The sequence below is a fragment of the Carcharhinus amblyrhynchos genome, chromosome 9, assembly GCF_965287045.1.
Source record: "Carcharhinus amblyrhynchos chromosome 9, sCarAmb.v2.hapA, whole genome shotgun sequence".
Taxonomy (NCBI): Eukaryota; Metazoa; Chordata; class Chondrichthyes; order Carcharhiniformes; family Carcharhinidae; genus Carcharhinus; species Carcharhinus amblyrhynchos.
In genome coordinates this window covers 46,591,922-46,609,563 of record NC_137332.1, presented here as the reverse complement: position 1 = coordinate 46,609,563, position 17,642 = coordinate 46,591,922, and the positions used below count along the sequence as shown (strand labels likewise).

The 17,642-nt window shown below is 43.3% G+C and overlaps 1 pseudogene; it reads right to left on the bottom strand.

Annotated features, from left to right (window-relative positions):
• LOC145348273 (histone chaperone ASF1-like) overlaps positions 1-17,170 on the bottom strand; it is an 84,831-nt pseudogene extending 67,661 nt beyond the window's left edge.
• Between the last annotated feature and the right edge of the window lie 472 nt (positions 17,171-17,642).

Genomic DNA, 17,642 nt, shown 5'->3' with positions numbered 1-17,642 from the left:
TCCTTTCAGGTGTTACCAGTTCTGCAATCAGTTTTAGCATTTTCTCAATTTTCCCCATCTATTTCCCTTTCCTCTCTTGATGTTGCCGATTCTAGGCGGGGTATAGCTTCAAAAGCAGTCCTGTAATTGGCTTGTGCTATTTTCTGGCTTTTCACCTCTCTCAGGGGATTTTATGATCTCAGGTGAGGAAGAAGTATATATATTGTGAGGCATAACTTACATGATAATAACATAAGAACATTAGAAGTAGAGAATGTGCAAGTCAAAAGGAATCTTGAACACCTTCCACCATTCAATATGGTCATGGTTAATCTTTTACCTCAGTTTCACTTACGTACCGGATCCCCAAATCCCTACATTCCCTTCAACAAATACAGAAAATGCTGGAAAACCTCAGCAGGTCTGACAGCATCTGTAGGAAGAAAATAGAGCCAACGTTTTGAGTCTACATGACCCTTCATCGCTCTGACGAAGGGCCATCTAGACTCGAAGCATTGGTTCTATTCTCACCCTATAGACGCTGTCAGATTGCTGAGATGTTTCAGATGTTTCACAGTGTTTTGCTTTTATCCTACATTGCCTTAGTGTCCAAAAATCACTGATCTCAATCTTGAATATACTTATTGATTGAGCATTCACAGCCCTCTGTGATGGAGAATTCCAACAATTCACAATCTTCTGAGTAAAGACATCTCAGTCCAAAATGACCTATCCTTATCCTGAGATAAACTCCTCTTGTATTTGTGAGCTAATGATATCAATTTGGCATTCAACTGTCATGATACACATAAAACTAAACAAACAAAAACGATGGAAAGGAAGACTCACTGGATCATTGAGCATAGAAATAGGAATATTCCGTGGGGTGGCATGGTAGCATAATCGTTAGCGCTGCTGCTTCACAGTGCCAGGCACCTGGGTTTGATTCCTGTCTTGGGTCACTGTCTGTATGGAGTTTGCACATTCTCCTCGTGTTTGCATGGGTTTCCTCTGGGTGCTCTGGTTTCCTCCCACAGTCCAAAGATGTGCGGGTTAGGTTCATTGGCCATGCTAAAAATTGCCCTTAGTGTCCTGGGATGCATAGGTTGGAGAGATTATTGGGTAAATATGTAGGGATATGGGAGTGGGGCCTGGGGGGGATTGTGGTTGGCGCAGACTCGATGGGCTGAATGGCCTGTTTCTGTATTGTGGGGTTTCTAGTTCTAGAATGTTTTACTGCAATTGTATAGGGTGTTGGTGAGGCCACATTTGGAGTATTATGTGCATTTTTGGTGTCCTTATCTGTGAAAAGATGTCCTTACTATAAGGGGAGTGCAGCAAAAGTTTACCAGACTGATTCCTTGGTTGGCAGGTCTGTCATATGAGGAGAGACCAAGTTGGTTAGGATTATATTCACTGGAGTTTAGAACAGTGAGAGGGGACGTCATAGAAACTTATATAAAATTCCAACAGGATTAGACAAAATGGATTCAAAAGAATATTTCTGAGATGTGGAATCCAGAACTAGGGATCATAGTTTGAAGATAAGGGAATTTTTTTAAGGATTGAGATGAGAAGAAATTTCTTCACCCAGAAAGTGGTGAAGGTTTGGAATTCAATAATACAGAAAGTAATTGAAGCCAAAATGTTGTGTGATTTCAAGAAGAAATTAGATATAGCTCCTGGGGCTAAAGGGAACAAGAGATAGGGAGGAAAGGTGGGATCAGGATATCAAATTTGATGATCAGTCATGATCAAAATGAATGGTGGAGTAGATATGAAGCGTTGATGTCCTACTCCTGCTTATATTTTCTAGTTTCTAGGTAGCCTGGCCTACATAATTCTGATGCCCTACGCATCATGATACAGATACTCCCCACTCACCTGGGACCATGCCATCTCCTGAGAGAGGTGAGATGCCAGAAAAAAGCACAAGCCAATTAAAGAGAAAAAAACAAAGGAATTGTCCCACTTCCCTGCTCCGTGGGAGAACCCTGCAAATTCTCTCTTTTCAAAGACCTGCGGCCATTCACTCCCCGCTGCCGCTGCAAGCGAGGATGAAAATTTGCCGTTCAACCAAATCTTCGTTCACTGCAGTGGACCAGAGAATCTGGCCAGTATGAACAGTCGGAAAATCCCTTCCCTTAAATGCAAACCTGCCGAACCTTCCCTTAGCACTTATACCTGGACCATTAATAAACATAATAAATAGCAACAATAAATAACTATGATCAACAGGGAGGGGTCACCAGCAGTGTGAAAGCAGATACAAATTCATTGAAAGCAATTTTCTGCCTATGCACAATCAACCAATTCTCAACCCGCTGCAGCAGTCACACTAACTTTACAAGATTCCATCTTGTAGAAATATCTTGTGAAGTATCTAATGAGCTCCACAGCTGAGCTCAGTCTTGTTCTCACTCAATATTCACAGATGTGTATTTTCCATTGCTGTCTAGGGACTATTAATCAGGAGCAACATGCTGATTTTATATCCTTGCTAAGTCAGAATTCCTGAGGCCACTGTTAGCAGCTTAACTCCCACCTGAACTGAGATTAGCTAACTCACAGCAGGGTCGAATTTAATTGACCAAAATCAATGTAAAGTAGATAGTATGTGTCGTAAAATGATGTTTGTAGACTTCGGGATGGTGCCTCGCCCACTGTCACTTGTCACTGGGGAAATAAAGTGCCTGCCTGCTTCAGGTGGTAGGCCACTTCTATTTTTTTTGATTTGATTTATTATTGCCACATATGTTGGGATATAGTGAAAAGTATTGTTTCTTCTGCTCTATACAGACAAAATGTAACATTCATAGAGCACAGAGGGGATTGGGAAAGGAGTGGATGCAGAATAAGTGTTGGAGTTACAGACTGGGTGCAGACAAAAATGAAATTAATACAAGGTAGGTCTATTCAAAAATCTAATGGCAGCAGGGCTAAAGCTATTCCTGAGTCAGTTGATGCAAATTGGATTTCTATGATGTGCAGCATTTTCAACATTTGTCCAAATTTCCACTAATTTACAGTTTGGTTTTCTATTATATGTCAGCATTGACATAGTTTTTCTGAGTGTAAAGTTTCCTAATTAGAAATGTACTTGAATGATGAAAGTTAATTATTAATTTTTCAGATCCATTTAATGCTCCTTTGATGACAACAATGGACCAATATATAAACATAAAAGATAATCGAATTAAATATTTTGAAAAGGTTTTTGAATGGCCGTTTGTTTATTTTGACAGATTATTGAGCACTTTGTTTTATCAAAGGGAGTTTCAATATTCTTGTGTTTGATTGACAGTTCTTTTGGAGCATTTATGAGGGGCATTTTTTAACTTGACAGTTGAATGCCTGTTTTTCATTATTTTCTGAGCGCCCAGTATAGCTCATAAGTTCTGTACATAGTGGGCACTGAGTGAATGGACATGAATGACATATGTGGGCATGATGATTTGTGAACAGTGAGGGCTAAGGGACCTCACAGTTATATAGAGAACTGGGCTAGTATCCAGTGAAACCTAACTTGCCAGCATAGCTGCATTAAGATATGGTGGCTAAAATTGCAGCTTGCCCCTGTCTCTGGAAGACAAATGATCTGGATGAATAGACTGACTTTTAGAAATTGATACCGTAATGATGGGAAATGGCTTGACTCTCATTTCCTGACTTGAGGAGGAAATCCTGTCCTTTGTCTCCTCCTTACTTTCAGAGTTACCTTTGTATTGTCAGAAAATTTGGCTAGAACACACACTCTATCCATTAATATGAATTTTAAATAATTGAGGCTCCACATTGATCCCTATGCATCCCAAATGTTACAATTTGAAAATGACCCATTTTTACTCATCTCTCTGTCTCTGGTTAGCTGGTCAATACAGTATCCATACTAATATATCACCTCCAACACCATGATCTCTGACCGTTTAGATAGCATCTTATAAATTCCCTTTTGAAAATCCAAATACAGTACATCTACTAGTTCTCCTTTATCCACTTTTCTCACAACATCCTCAAAGAATTTGAATAAAATTTGTAAACTTGAATTTCCTTTAATAAAATCTGCTTGATTGTACTATAATTTCCTAAACATTCTGCTATTATTTCCTTATTAAAGGATTCCAAATGATAAATGTTAGGCTACTTGGTCTATAGTTTCCTACTTTTTGCATCCCTCTTAGCTTGATGGGGTGTTATATTTGTGGCTTTCCAATCTTCTGGGACCTTTTTAGAATCTAGGGATTTTTGGAAGATTACAACTAATGCATCCGCCAAATCTGGTGCCACTTCTTTTAAGAATTTTGGTTGTGTGCCGACAGGTCTAAGGGGCTTGTAAACTTTTAGTCCTGAACATCTGTACAAAGTATGCAATGATGAATTTCTTGGGAGTAAATTTTCATCACCACCACCATTGCCTGGACAATGATCCAGTTTGAGTGGATTATCCACATGATAATGTTCATTCTTATGATTTATATGGAATAAAAATCAAACAGGTGATCAATTCCTCTGGGATTTAAGTTTGTTTTAAGTTTAGTTATTAGTGTCACAAGTAGGCTTACATTGATACTGCAATTAAGTTACTGTAAAAATCCCTTAGTCGCCGCACTCTGGCGCCTGTTTGAATACACTGAGAGGGGATTTAGCATGACCAATGCACATAACCAGCACATCTTTCAGACTGTGGGAGGAAACCAGAGCACCCGGAGAAAACCCACGCAGACACAGGGAAAATGTGGAAACTCCACACAGACAGTGACCCAAGCTGGGAATCAGAAACGGATCTCTGGCACTATGAGGCAGCAGTGCTAACCACTGTGCTACCATGCCACCACTGCTCAAGTGGTGAAGGGAAGAAATTACCTCTTGGCAGGATATTAGCTCTATTGGGAGGGAGATTGGGAGAAATTTAAATTTGGTCGACTCCCCAAATTATATTTCCCAGCAATCAACATCAGCCTGCAGCCATGCAAATGTCAGGGTAGTCTTCTTAGCCTAACAGATGTGTGTGGCATGGGCAAACATCTTAAATAGGAGGAAATAAGATGCTGCTTCTGTTCATAAGTACAACTAGAAGAATCCTCCCTGAGGCTGGTGTATCGGAAGCTGAAATATTCTCAAAAATATCCTCTTATTAAATAAATTGGATTCATGGTGATATTCTCAAAAATTTTGGTTATTGTGTTATTGTCCTGTGCTTGTTCATCCTGTTATAATAAAGGGAAATATCACACTGTCAGCAAAAGGTTTTATGTTTGCTGGAGTGTACTGTGTGTGAACTCTGAAACTAATTACAGCTCTGAATCTTGTTAAATGACATTTCCTCCTATTTTCCAATAATCTCTCCTTCCCTTTCCTGAAGTAGCAACTGTTTACTGAGTTATGATTTTATCAGTCATAGTTACCCACAAAGGCCTCACCCAGGTGACCTTTACTTAAGCATGAGCCTTGATGGCAACCTTCATCTAGTTCAATCCTATTCTCATAACCAGTTATTTCCAATAGGTACGCTTAAATTGTGATTGACTGGAATTGCTGGCTCATATATTCTCCCCTAATCCAGGGTCAGTGAGGCTAACTGAGGTACAATAATACTCTTAATTGCTGATACTCCAGGGGGAGAATTAATACCTCAGCAATGATTGAACATCAAACCCAAGAACTATCTGGTCTGCATGCCTCAGCCAATCAATGGATAAGTTCATTGAGCCATCTAGGGAACATTTCTTTTTAAAGTTTATTTATTAGTGTCACAAGTAGTCTTACATCAACACTGAAATGAAGTTACTGTGAAAATCACCTAATCGCCGCACTCCGGCGCCTGTTTGGCTACACTGAGGGGGAATTTAGCATGGTCAATGCACCTAACCAGCATGTTTTTCAGACTGTGGGAGGAAACCGCAGCACTTGGAGGAAACCCATGCAAACATGGGGAGAACGTGCAAACTCTGCACAGACAGTCACCCAAGCTGGGAACTGAACCTTGGCCCCTGGTACTGTGAGGTGGCAGTGCTAACCACTGTGGCACCATGCAGCCCCCTGAAACTTATTCTGAGAAATAATTTAAGCCAATAACATTGATTAAATTCTTTCCTCAAAGAGACTATGCAATTCATGAATAAGTTAATGTAAGGGTTGTGGAAATGTACTTAATTTGAATTCATGCAAAAGATTTATTTTTCTTAAATGTACCAAAATTTCTGATCACATTTATATATAAAGTACACAAACTGTAATTAATTCACTTTAGCTCACCCCTACCTTTACACTTCTGAAAGGGCTTTTTAAAATCTCTAAGCATTGACAAAAAGCAATCAGAATGACTGTAGGAGGAATTTTGACTCACTGCACCCAGCAGAAATTAGATGGAATGGGAATTAAAACCGTGTGGCACATTTTGCCACTCAGAGACCACCATGTCTGGTTTAACACCGCATGGTTCAACATGGTGGCACAGTGGTTAGTACTGCTGCCTCACAGCGCCAGGGACCTGGGTTTAATTCTGGCCTTGGGTGACTGTCTTTGTGGAGTTTGTACATTCTTTCTGTGTCTTTGTTGGTTTCCTCTGGGTGCTCAGTTTCCTCCCACAGTCCAAAGATGTGCAGGTTCGGTTGATTGACCATGTTCAATTGCCCCTTTGTGCCAGGGGCAATAGCAGGGTGAATGCGTGGGTTATGGGGATAGGGCCTGGGTGGGATTGTTGTCAGTGTAGGCTCAGTGGGCTGGATGGCTTCTTTTTGCACTGTAAGGATTTTATGATTCAATGGTTCTTCTACAAGATTTCTGCCTGAATAGGGATTTGGTAAATTCATACCAAATTGCCTTGAGAGGAACCAGAAGCGATTCCAATGGCCCACTTGTGGGAGCATCTGGTGTGGATATGTGCTACAGTACAACCTGCTTCCTCAAAAGTAGTAGTTTATCATGGGGGAGTGGGGAGGGGGCAGGCAGGATGAGTATGAATGCTTCTCCAGGTCTCATAAGGAAAGTTTAGATTTGGTGGATGAATTTTAAAGAACTGGAAGAAATCTTCCTCCAATGGAATAGTGCTAATAAATTCAACTCCTCATTGGATAGCCACTTAATATAACACCATTTATTTAAATCTCCTTACAGTATCTATTTACTCTGTGAACTAGTCATCGTGTGTTTATTACCAATTGTCACGTATCATACTTGTGTATGAAGCATTGTGAGATGTTGTTGAACAATTCATTACTCTTCATATTGCAGGTGGGGTAAAGAGAATCTTTACAACTATGTGATTAGCTGAAACAATCCTTTTACTTTAGGATTGGACATTCAAACTTGGATTCCCGTGGAATGGTAATTATTGAGGGATCATTTCTGACAATTGTTTCCAAGCAGCAATTCAGAATTTATTTAAGAAAGGTCGTCTGGATCATGGATTAATTGAATTTAATTTTATATTTTGCAGAATGCAGGTACAATTTTGCCATTAATTATGGAAAGTCAGGCTTTGTGCCAAAAATGTAGTTTCTTGCTCTACTGGATAAATGTGGGTACGTTGTTATAATTTAGTGGCTAGATAAACAGAAGAGGAATATTGACATAAATGCCAAAAAAGAAATCATTTGAAGAGTGCTGACTTTCATTCCTAAATTCCCAACATTTGCTTCTAAAACCCTACATCAGAAATTTAGAAACGAACCCTTATATGTTTAACCAATTTAAGGGCTCACTAAGAGCCTTGTTAGCAACAGGATTGTGGCCAGATGTTATGTTGGAAGTGTACACGTCAGACTCCAAAATGCTCAAAGCCATCATGCGCTCATGCGATATTGTGGTTGGCAGGTATGAGTGGAGTCGCCGACAAATAAGCAGCCAGTTAAAAGGATTAAACGTCCAATTGATTTGAATTTTATGTTGCCCATGAGGCTTTTAGGTTGGCACATGGGCGACACGGGCAGGTGCCAATTCATTTGTGCCAATGTTTCACCCAAAGAGGCAGAAACAAGTTGGTTGGAGCTAGTGAGAGCTTGGTGTAGGGTTAAAGTAAAGATTTGTGACTGTTTTCAGTGCTGTCTTGTGAGGTTTTTGCATTTTCTCTGGACGTTTCACCTAAGACGAAGCATTAGATCAAGCCCAGGATGGGATCAATGCCTCATCTTGTCAGCTTGGATCTTGTTTGCTCCTCTTGTGGGCACCATGAATTGGATTCAATCTGATTTTTTTTGAATGGAATGAAAATCTAAACAAATGTTAGTTCTGTAACATCTCTCTGAGATTTTCATCCCATTGGCATCTGCAGTGCACGGATCAGTCCCATCTGCACCTCAGCTGATGAGTACTGTTTACCCAATAGGGAGTAGCGCCTTGCAGGACGAAGACAGGGGACAAAGAGAGAGGAGGCCATGTTCTTGCAGGCATCACCTCAGAGGAGAGATGCAGTTACAGGGTGTCCTATAGAATCCCTACAGTGCTGAAGGAGGCCATTCAGCCCATCACTCTGACAATAATCCCACCCAAGCCCTATCCTTAGACCAGCCAGGAGAGCAACAAGAACAGCCTCACAGAAATCATCACTGCACAGGGTTTACAGGCAGCAGTGCAGCTGCTAGTGTGTACAGGCAGCAGTGCAGCTGCCAAGGTGTACAGGCAGCTGCACAGCTGCCAGGGTGTACAGGTATCAGTGCAGCTGCTAGGGTGTACAGGCAGCAGTGCAGCTGCCAGGGTGCACAGGCAACAGTGCAGCTGACAGGATGTACAGGCAGCAGCACAGCTGCCAGGGTGTACAGGCAGCAGTGCAGCTGCCAGGGTGTACAGGTAGCAGTGCAACTGCCAGGGTGTACAGGCAGCAGTGCAGCTGGCAGGGCGTACAGGCAACAGTGCAGCTGCCAGGATGTACAGGCAGCAGCACAGCTGCCAGGGTGTACAGGCAACAGTGCAACTGCCAGGGTGTACAGGCAACAGTGCAGCTGCCAGGGTGTACAGGCAGCAGTGCAGCTGCCAGGGTGTACAGGCAACAGTGCAGCTGCCTTTACGTGGCCAGGAGGCTCTGGCTTTCAGAGGAAGCCGACACTTCCAAATGATTAGGCCAGAGATAGTCCCCAGTTGGGTGGACATCTAATGCCTGTGGTTCTCAAGGTCACTTATATGCTTCTGGATCTTTCCAGGGGTTAATGGGTGATCGTTGTGGGGGTCTCTCAGTTAGTTGTGTATAGCTGTGCCAAGGTGGTATCTTGTACTGTTCAGGCAGGTAATGAGTTTCATCCATTTCAGAATGGACCAAGTTAGCCAGGCTGAGGGCCAGAGGCATTGTGGCTATTGTAGGGTTCCCCCATATCTAGGGTACAGTCAATTCCATTCATGTGGCCATCAATGTGCCAGCTGGCCAGCTGAACATCTTTGTCAAGAGGAAGGGGTATCACTCCATGAATCCTCAAATTGTGCGAACCACAGGTTCTATAGATCTGTGCAAGATACACTGGCAGCTCACATGATGTCTACATTTTACACCACTCATAAGTGCCAAGGCTGTCCATAGCTACAGCCTGTTTCAACGGATGGTTGCTGGGTGACAAGGGGTATCCTTTGAAGAGGTGGCTCATGATGCTACTCAGGCACTTGAGGACGGAGGCTGAGGAAAAATACAATCATCACCACATCTCCACAAGGGTGGTGGTGGAGAGGACAATAAGCCTGCTTAAAATGAGATTCCAGTGTCTGGACTGCTCCAGAAAGGGCTCTGCAATATCTGCCAGAGTGAGTGTTCTTCATGATCATTGTGTGTGGTACTCTGCATAATGTAGCTCTCACAAGGATGAAACCACTCAACCAGGAAGACATTGAATCAGGTGTATGTGCCTCAGAGGAAGAATTCAATGATGACTGTGAGGGGGAGCCTGGACAAGAACATGGTGAGGATGTGGAACCAGACATGAAGAACGTTTAAGGATGCAGGAACACCAGGGAGGCCTTGATTTAATGTTTCTTAGCTAGGCTACCAAGGCTTGCCTTCATTCTGAGCCCAAGAACACTGCCTCCTTCACAAACTTTCAGTCAATACCTCAATATCGCCTTAGTAACTCAGTAAAAAGGGCTGCAGCCCCTACTGTCTATCACAAAGCACTGATAAGGCCTGCAGCCATGCAAAAACATAGAACACTTAGGATGCTGGCATAAAACCTTGATTTACCTCCCCACTTATCATTGATGGATGGGCACCTAGCAGAGGTACCACATCCATCTCTCACACAGGCATTGACCTGTTGAGGCCATTGCCTGTGTGGCTTTTTGCTGGTCTGTGCATAACTCCAGGAACCCCATTCTGTTCTTGGAGCTGTCTCTCCACAGGGTCATCACTCTCTCAATGAAGAAGGCTGTGCGCTCAATGTGCAGAGTCAACTCAGTGTTCGCACTCTGCATGGGTTTCTCTTAGGGCAAGATCTGCGCTAAGATCTGTCAGATCTTGCATTCCTCCCACTGGACATCCAACATCTGCCTGATGGATACTGTTGCCAGAGACCCATCGTCTGCCTGGGACTCAGCATCATCCTGGCCTCCAGCAGTCCTTAGAATGCTGGCACCCCGGGCACTCTCTGCCTCCACCAGCCACCCATGCAACCGTGATGTGCCCTCACCACTGTGCACCACCAACTGAGCCAATACACTGACAACTGACAACTGCCATGACTGGTTTTTCATGTGGAGAGAGGGCAGGATTGGGTGGATCTATCAGTGGCACTACCTCAGGTCTCGGTGGAATGCCTTGGGGTTCCTGACTGGTTCTGAGGATGGCTCACCTGAGGAAGGAAACCGATTGGTTAATATTATTACTCATCACAACATCAATACCCATGTTAGCTGGCTGAGTTTGGCTGATATCAAATACATCATAGTGGCTTTATGATTGTTAAATCATGATGGTCTAATTAGTAAGTTTGTGGACGACACAAAGATTGCTGGAGTTGCGGATGGTGATGAACATTGTCAGAGAATACGACAGGATATAGATAGGCTGGAAAATTGGGCAGAGAAATGGCAGATGGAATTTAATCCAGATAAATGCAAAGTGATGCATTTTGGTAGATCTAATACAGGGGGGAGCTATACAATAAAAGACAGAGCCATCAGGAGTATAGGCACACAGAGGGATCTGGGTGTGCAAGTCCAAGTTCCTGAAAGGTGGCAACACAGGTGGAAAAGGTGGTGAAGAAGGCATATGACATGGTTGCCTTTATTGGACAGGGCATAGTGTATAAAAGTTGGTGTATGGTGTTGCAGTCATATAGAACATTGGTTAGGCCACATTAGGAGTACTGTGTCCAGTTCTGATCACCACCCTACCAGAAGGATGCGGAGGCTTTGGAGACAGTGCAGAAAAGGTTTTCCAGGATGTTGCCTGGTACGGAGGGTTTTAGCTGTGAGGTGAGATTGAGTAAACTAGGGTTGTTCTCCCTGGAAAGACAGAGGTTGAGGGGTGACCTAATAGAAGTTTATGAAATTATGAAGGGCAGATGTAGTGTCAACAGTTAGAAGCTTTTTCCCAGGTCGGAAATGACAAAGACAAGGGGTCACAAGTTCAAGGTTAAGGGGGGCAAGATTCAATACAGATGTGCGGGGGTTTTTTACATAAGGGTGGTGGGGGCTTGGAATGCACTACCAAGCAAGGTGGTTGAGGCAGACACACTAGGATCATTTAAGATTTATCTAGATAGCTACATGAACAGACTGGGAATAGAGGGATACAAATGGATGGTCTAGTTAGGAACACATGATCGGTGCAGGCTTGGAGGGCCGAAGGGCCTGTTCCTGTGCTGTATTGTTCTTTATTGTTTGTTCTTTGAATCACTGGCGGCTCTTTTTCCGAAGCCTTTAAAAGGGATGAGATGACCCAATATTCTTTTCACTCCCTGCCTATCCTTCTTCCGTCCATAGAACGTCTGCCTCTCCGTGACCGGAGGACATTTCTTCATGCTCATACTTGAACTCCAGAGCACCTATTTCATGGCTGGTTAGGATTATTAGGTTGGCCAACCCACCCCACCAGTTGCAGATTGATTGGCATTATATGGCAAAAGTCCATTCATTACTTAGCCCTCCATCTGCACTACCATACCATGCTCCCCTGCTCCTCAACCCCACTCCCATGAATCATCTTGATGTTCCCAACATCTTTTTACATCTGACCCTTAGATGTGACCCAGGGTTCTGATCTTATCTTCAATCTTAACACGCATGGGCAAATGTATACTCCATGACTCTGATTCCTACAGCCCTGAGCTGTACCAAAAACAGGCACCCTTCCAGAACTCTGTACTAGGCTATACCAACTCAGTACACACTCTTGCCAAGCACACAAGATCATTGAACCTTTATTGGCACTGTATCAATGTGCAGCATACCAAAGTTGTGCCCCCGACCTCAGATGCCACCTCTGCTCAGGCCTTCTTGGTGAGGTGGGGGGGGGGTCCTCCTCTTGCCATCCCGGGGCATTAGGATGACCTCCCTGGCACTCACTGTCTCCTGCAAGTGCACAGGATATCTTCTGAAAACTGACTGACCCACCCGATTTGGTGTGTCCTATGGGTGAGGCTGCCATTTTGGAGAGCTTGCTAGGTTTCCTCCAAGGTCTTCTGTGGTCTGATTCTAAACATTCTATTAGGTTATCATGAGTCACGGCACCCCCCCATACTCCTATCATCATGGTCTTGCAGTATCTATGTCCGGACATGTTTCATGCCGTCTGGCTCTTAACTGGCTAGCCAGCACGATATTGTGTCTTTTGGTAGATTTTGGGCAGAAGTAAAAAACTTGGCCACTTCTAGTCCTGTCAGCTATGTGTTTACCAGCATGGGTAAAATTCAGACCCATTAGTTGGTGGAGTGTTTAAATGGCATCCATTATCCAGTAACTTATTTCTATAAAATTTTAATTTTATAGCCTTTCTTAAATAATGTGCTAAAATTACAAACATTTATTGTTAAATGCTTAAAATAATGAAGGTGTTAAATTATAAATATGCAGTTCTTATTACCTTAGCTGCTGTTGCAACCTTTGAATCAAAGCAAGAAGTGGGAGTCTTTGATAAAGGAGGGAAACCCATTAATCAACTTCACAGTGGGGGCCAAAACTGGCAGTGGATCTTCAGGTTTTTTAAAATCCAAGCTTAGTGTTGAATGGTATTTCTTTCATTCAATTGCAATTCTGACTTACAACATCTATGAATGTGTTTATGTGTACTAATAGACAAACAAAATGAATGGGGAAGAATGTCCCTGGAATGTTAATGAACTGGGCAAATTTACTGGTGAAAAGAAGATGTCTGATATCAGATTGTCAATTGCAGTTGGCAACAACGTTCTTTTTAATTTGGTGTCACAGGAAAAGGGGATTCAGATGGGCAGGATACTCCCAAACTCACCCAGATGGATGGGTGATGCTATGGCTCCTGAGGGCCCCTGGCTGCCTTCCTGAGAGAGAGGGGCAGCTGGAGTGAACTTGAGATGGCCTGATCACCACCTCCCCCCCACCGCCCCCCCCACCGCCCCACCCACCCCAACCTGGATATCAGCCTATACTTCTGTCTTGGAGTGAAGTTCCTGGTTTAGGCCAAGGTCTCAATGGCAGCCACCACCCTAGCTGTGTTGCCCTCAGTGCATTGGCCTGTCGGCATAATCACCTTAGACTAAACAGCGGACTCCATGGAGCTTTTCAATCTGAGGAATGCAGCAGATATCCATTTCTAATTTTTCCTATCTTGGCTTTGGAGCTTCAGCAACTGTGGCATGACTAAGATCAGAGACTCTGTATCTGACTGGGACTCAGTAGTTTCCTAGCTCCAGCAATCCTCTAAGTACTGGCACACTGGCATGCCCCTCCCTCCACCTGCTCTGCATCGCCGTGTGATGTACTCACCAGATCGTGGTCCCAGGACTACTCTAGAGTTAAGTTCCACCAAAGTATATGTTTCTATACTGGTGAAGGGTGTGGGTGAGGGTATTTTGAGATCCTTGAATTCATGGTCAGGGCTGGAATCGAGAATCTGGCTCAAGGACCCATTCACTTCCTTCCCAGATGTGCTTGTGAAAAAGAGGAAAGGTCGTTATTGTGTAGTAAAGGTCTGAGAAACAGGAGATATCACATGGCAGTCTGATGGATGTTGCAGTGTTGGGATCCTCACTTGGTTGAGTGCCACCAACCTCATGATCCGTGTCCTCACTGCCCAGCTGGATGACTCCCTCCTCAAAGTCTGAGGGATCTTGAGTTCTGACATCCCCATTCCTTCTGCTTGTCTGGAATCTCTCCCTCTTGTGTACCAGCATGTCCTGCAAGAAGACAGATGGACAGAGTCTTATCAGGACACATGCCAGTGCAGGTGATATGGGTGCCTGGCATTTGTGGATAGTGAGTGGAAGGAGTGAGGTGATGAAGATATGACCCACAGGAGAGATGAAGATGTGTTTGGGAGGGTTAGCGATGATGTTCCTTGAACTGGTATTGAGTGAGATCCCTGTAGATGTGTGATGGGTCTATGAGTGTGTGAGTTGTGAGAAGCATGACTTACCCTGGCAGCATGGAGAGAATCATTCAAGCTCTTGTAGCACGGGGTAGCTATGCTTTTCTTCAGCACCTACACCACTGCTGCTGTCTTCCATGCTGGACTTGTCAGCTTGGTTGTATGTCTTTGTCCAGAACGTGGGCACAGTACATCATGACAGGCTTCCACTGCACCTAACAGGTACTGGAGGGAGGGTGCAGAATGTTTCCTGGGTCTGACAGCCATGTCTTCTCAGTGAACTCAAATGTGCTAGCTGTGTGCAAGGGTGGTCTTTAAACATGGTGCCTGGATGATCAAAGCACTGAACTAATAGCAAGGTGAGTGAATCAGAAACTGCCCACCAGTGACACAGTATGGAAGCTGTGCCTGCAATTCTTTGCACAAAATGGCAGCAAGAGCTACCATTGCCATCAGTGGACATTGTTTTTTCCACCTGAAATTGGACCTGCCCAATTTCTGAGCTGATTCCGCCCAATCACTTTGTTGTTGATCTGGAGTCATGTGTAAGCCAGACCAGACAAGAACAATATATTCTCCTCACTAAATGACATTAATGAACCTGACTCCGGTATCCTGGGAAAACACACAGATGTCATTATGTATGAATTGTAAAGAGTTGTGTTGTTCCCCCAGGATCATTACATAAACTTAGTTTCTTGTCAAAAACAGCAATGTAACAGTAACTCCCTCAAGATGAAAGAAACATGTCAGTACCAAGGGAAGTGAGCATGCACGATGAGATGCCACTTGTCCCAAACAAACTGAACATTGAATGAATGGGTTCCTTTCTTGTTGATACGATTGATCAGATTACAGTCAAGATTGTGTGAATACAATCTATCCATATACTTTGGTGAATTCAGAAACTCTTTAAAGTTACCATGCGCAGTCATGCCTGGAGCAAATGTCTATGGGGAATCCAATTTACCTGCTAATTGAAGCAATCAGAATAGATCAGTAATTTACTTGATTTATCTGTGAATCACTGACTGTTTAAATTTACTAACATTTGCAAAAACACACTGAAAAGACTCAGCTGCACAAAAACTGGATGGCAGGAACCTTCTTTTGGAAAGTTTATTTATTAGTCACAAGTAGACTTACATTAACACTGCAATGAATTTACTGTGAAAATCCCTTAGCCACCACACTCTGGCGCCTGTTTGGGTACATTGAGGGAGTACAGCCAATGCATCTATCCAGCACATCTTTTGGATTGTGGGAGGAAACCGGAGCACCTGGAGGAAACCCACTCAGACACAAGGAGAACACGCAGACTCCACACAGGCACTGACTCAAGCTGGGAATGGAACCTGAGTTCCTGGTGCTGTGAGGAAGAAACGCTAGCCGCTGTGTTACTGTGCTGCCTGAACATCTGGTGGAGGTTGTAAATTTCCAGCTTGTGACATATCAAATTGATGACTTCCTCCTGATCACTTGTGTGCTTCAGTAGTCCTCTGGGATTTTACATAGACCTTCTTTTTATCTCCTTTCGTTATTTAGTGGGAGATCCAGAAAATCTAAGTGACCATTTTTTGCCATTTATGCCCTTACTCTGGGAATTTGATGGTCTCCTTCCAGGGAAGTCCAATGGAAATTCTAGAAATAATTGTAGATAGTTGGATAGATCGATGGACTTGTATTTATATTGAACTTTTCATGACTAGGGGACATCTCAAAGTGCTTTACTGCCAATGAAGTATTTTTGAAGTTAAGTCACTGTTGTAATGTAGGAATTATAAATTGTTTATTGTATTGTCATTGAGACAGGAATTGGCTGCGGCTTAATTGGTTGCACTCTTGCTTCTGAATCATTAGGTTATGGGTTTAAGCCCCACTCTAGGGCTGGGACTTTCCACTCTCATCTGAATCAGGGGGGTTTGGCAATGGGAGCAGAAAATATCACGAGAAGGCTAAAGTCACATTTCACAATGGCACGAAAGCGTAACACAAGTGTCCATTCCACCTATCCCCTCCCCTCCATCAGTGATGGGGTGCATTTGCCAATGTTTGACATTGGGAACCTCTATTATAATAAATTAGCATACAATTATCAGGCGCACAAGCCAGAATCATCCCCCCATGTCAAAAAGTCCACCCATGGTGGCATGCTGGTTAAACAGTGCAAAGCATTGATGTCAGGTAGTGGTGCAAGGAAGGTGTAATTGGGTGAACTGTGCTATGTGTGGGGGCAGCCTTTAAAAATGGTGTCCTGGTTCACTTTGTGTCTGAGTTGCCGATGGAACTGGTGAATCAGTGGCAGCCCTGTCAACAATGTGTTGTGGTACCTGTGATTTCAAGGTTTTTTCAAAGTCTCCCCTATATGCCAGAGAAAGGCACCTGTGCCTCCAATGGTTTCAACACCACTTTTCCTGCTCAACATCAGCCTTTGCCGATATCCCAGAAAATCTCAGCTCAGGACTTCAGCTCACAAAAATATTGGGACTAACAAATCCATGCAGTACTAAAGGGAGTTGCGTAAAGTTGGAGTTGCTATCCATCAGGTAGGATGTTAAATGGAGGTCCTCTCTGCCCTCTCAATCAATTCAGTTCAGATGGACTTAAAAGACCTTGACACTGTTTTGTAGGGAAGTTATCTTCGGTATCCTGGCCAATGTTTCTTTCTCAATTAACATCACGAAACCAACTTACCTGATCATCGCACATTGCTATTTGTGGGAGTTTGCTGTATGCAACTTGGCTGCCATGTTTCTGACATCACAAAAGTGACAACACTTGAAAAAGTACCAGGTCTAATGAAGCATTTTTCGAAATGTTTGCTCTATTCTCTCTCCACAGATCCTGTCAAACCTGTTGAAGTTTTCCAGCATTTTCTCTTTTTGTTGTGGTTGTAAAAGTACTTCTAATACAGGTCTAATATAGATAAGAAACGAAGATCTAATACAGATAGGAAATACTCAGTGAATGTCAGAATCCTTAAGAGTATTGATAGGCAAAGGGATCTGGGTATACAGGTACACAGGTCAAAGTTGCAATGCAGGTGGAGAAGGTAGTCAAGAAGGCATATGGCATGCTTGCCTTCATCGGCCAGGGTATTGAGTTTAAAAAGTGGCAAGTCATGTTACAGCTTTATAGAACCATAATTAGGTCACATTTGGAATATCGTGTTCGATTCTGG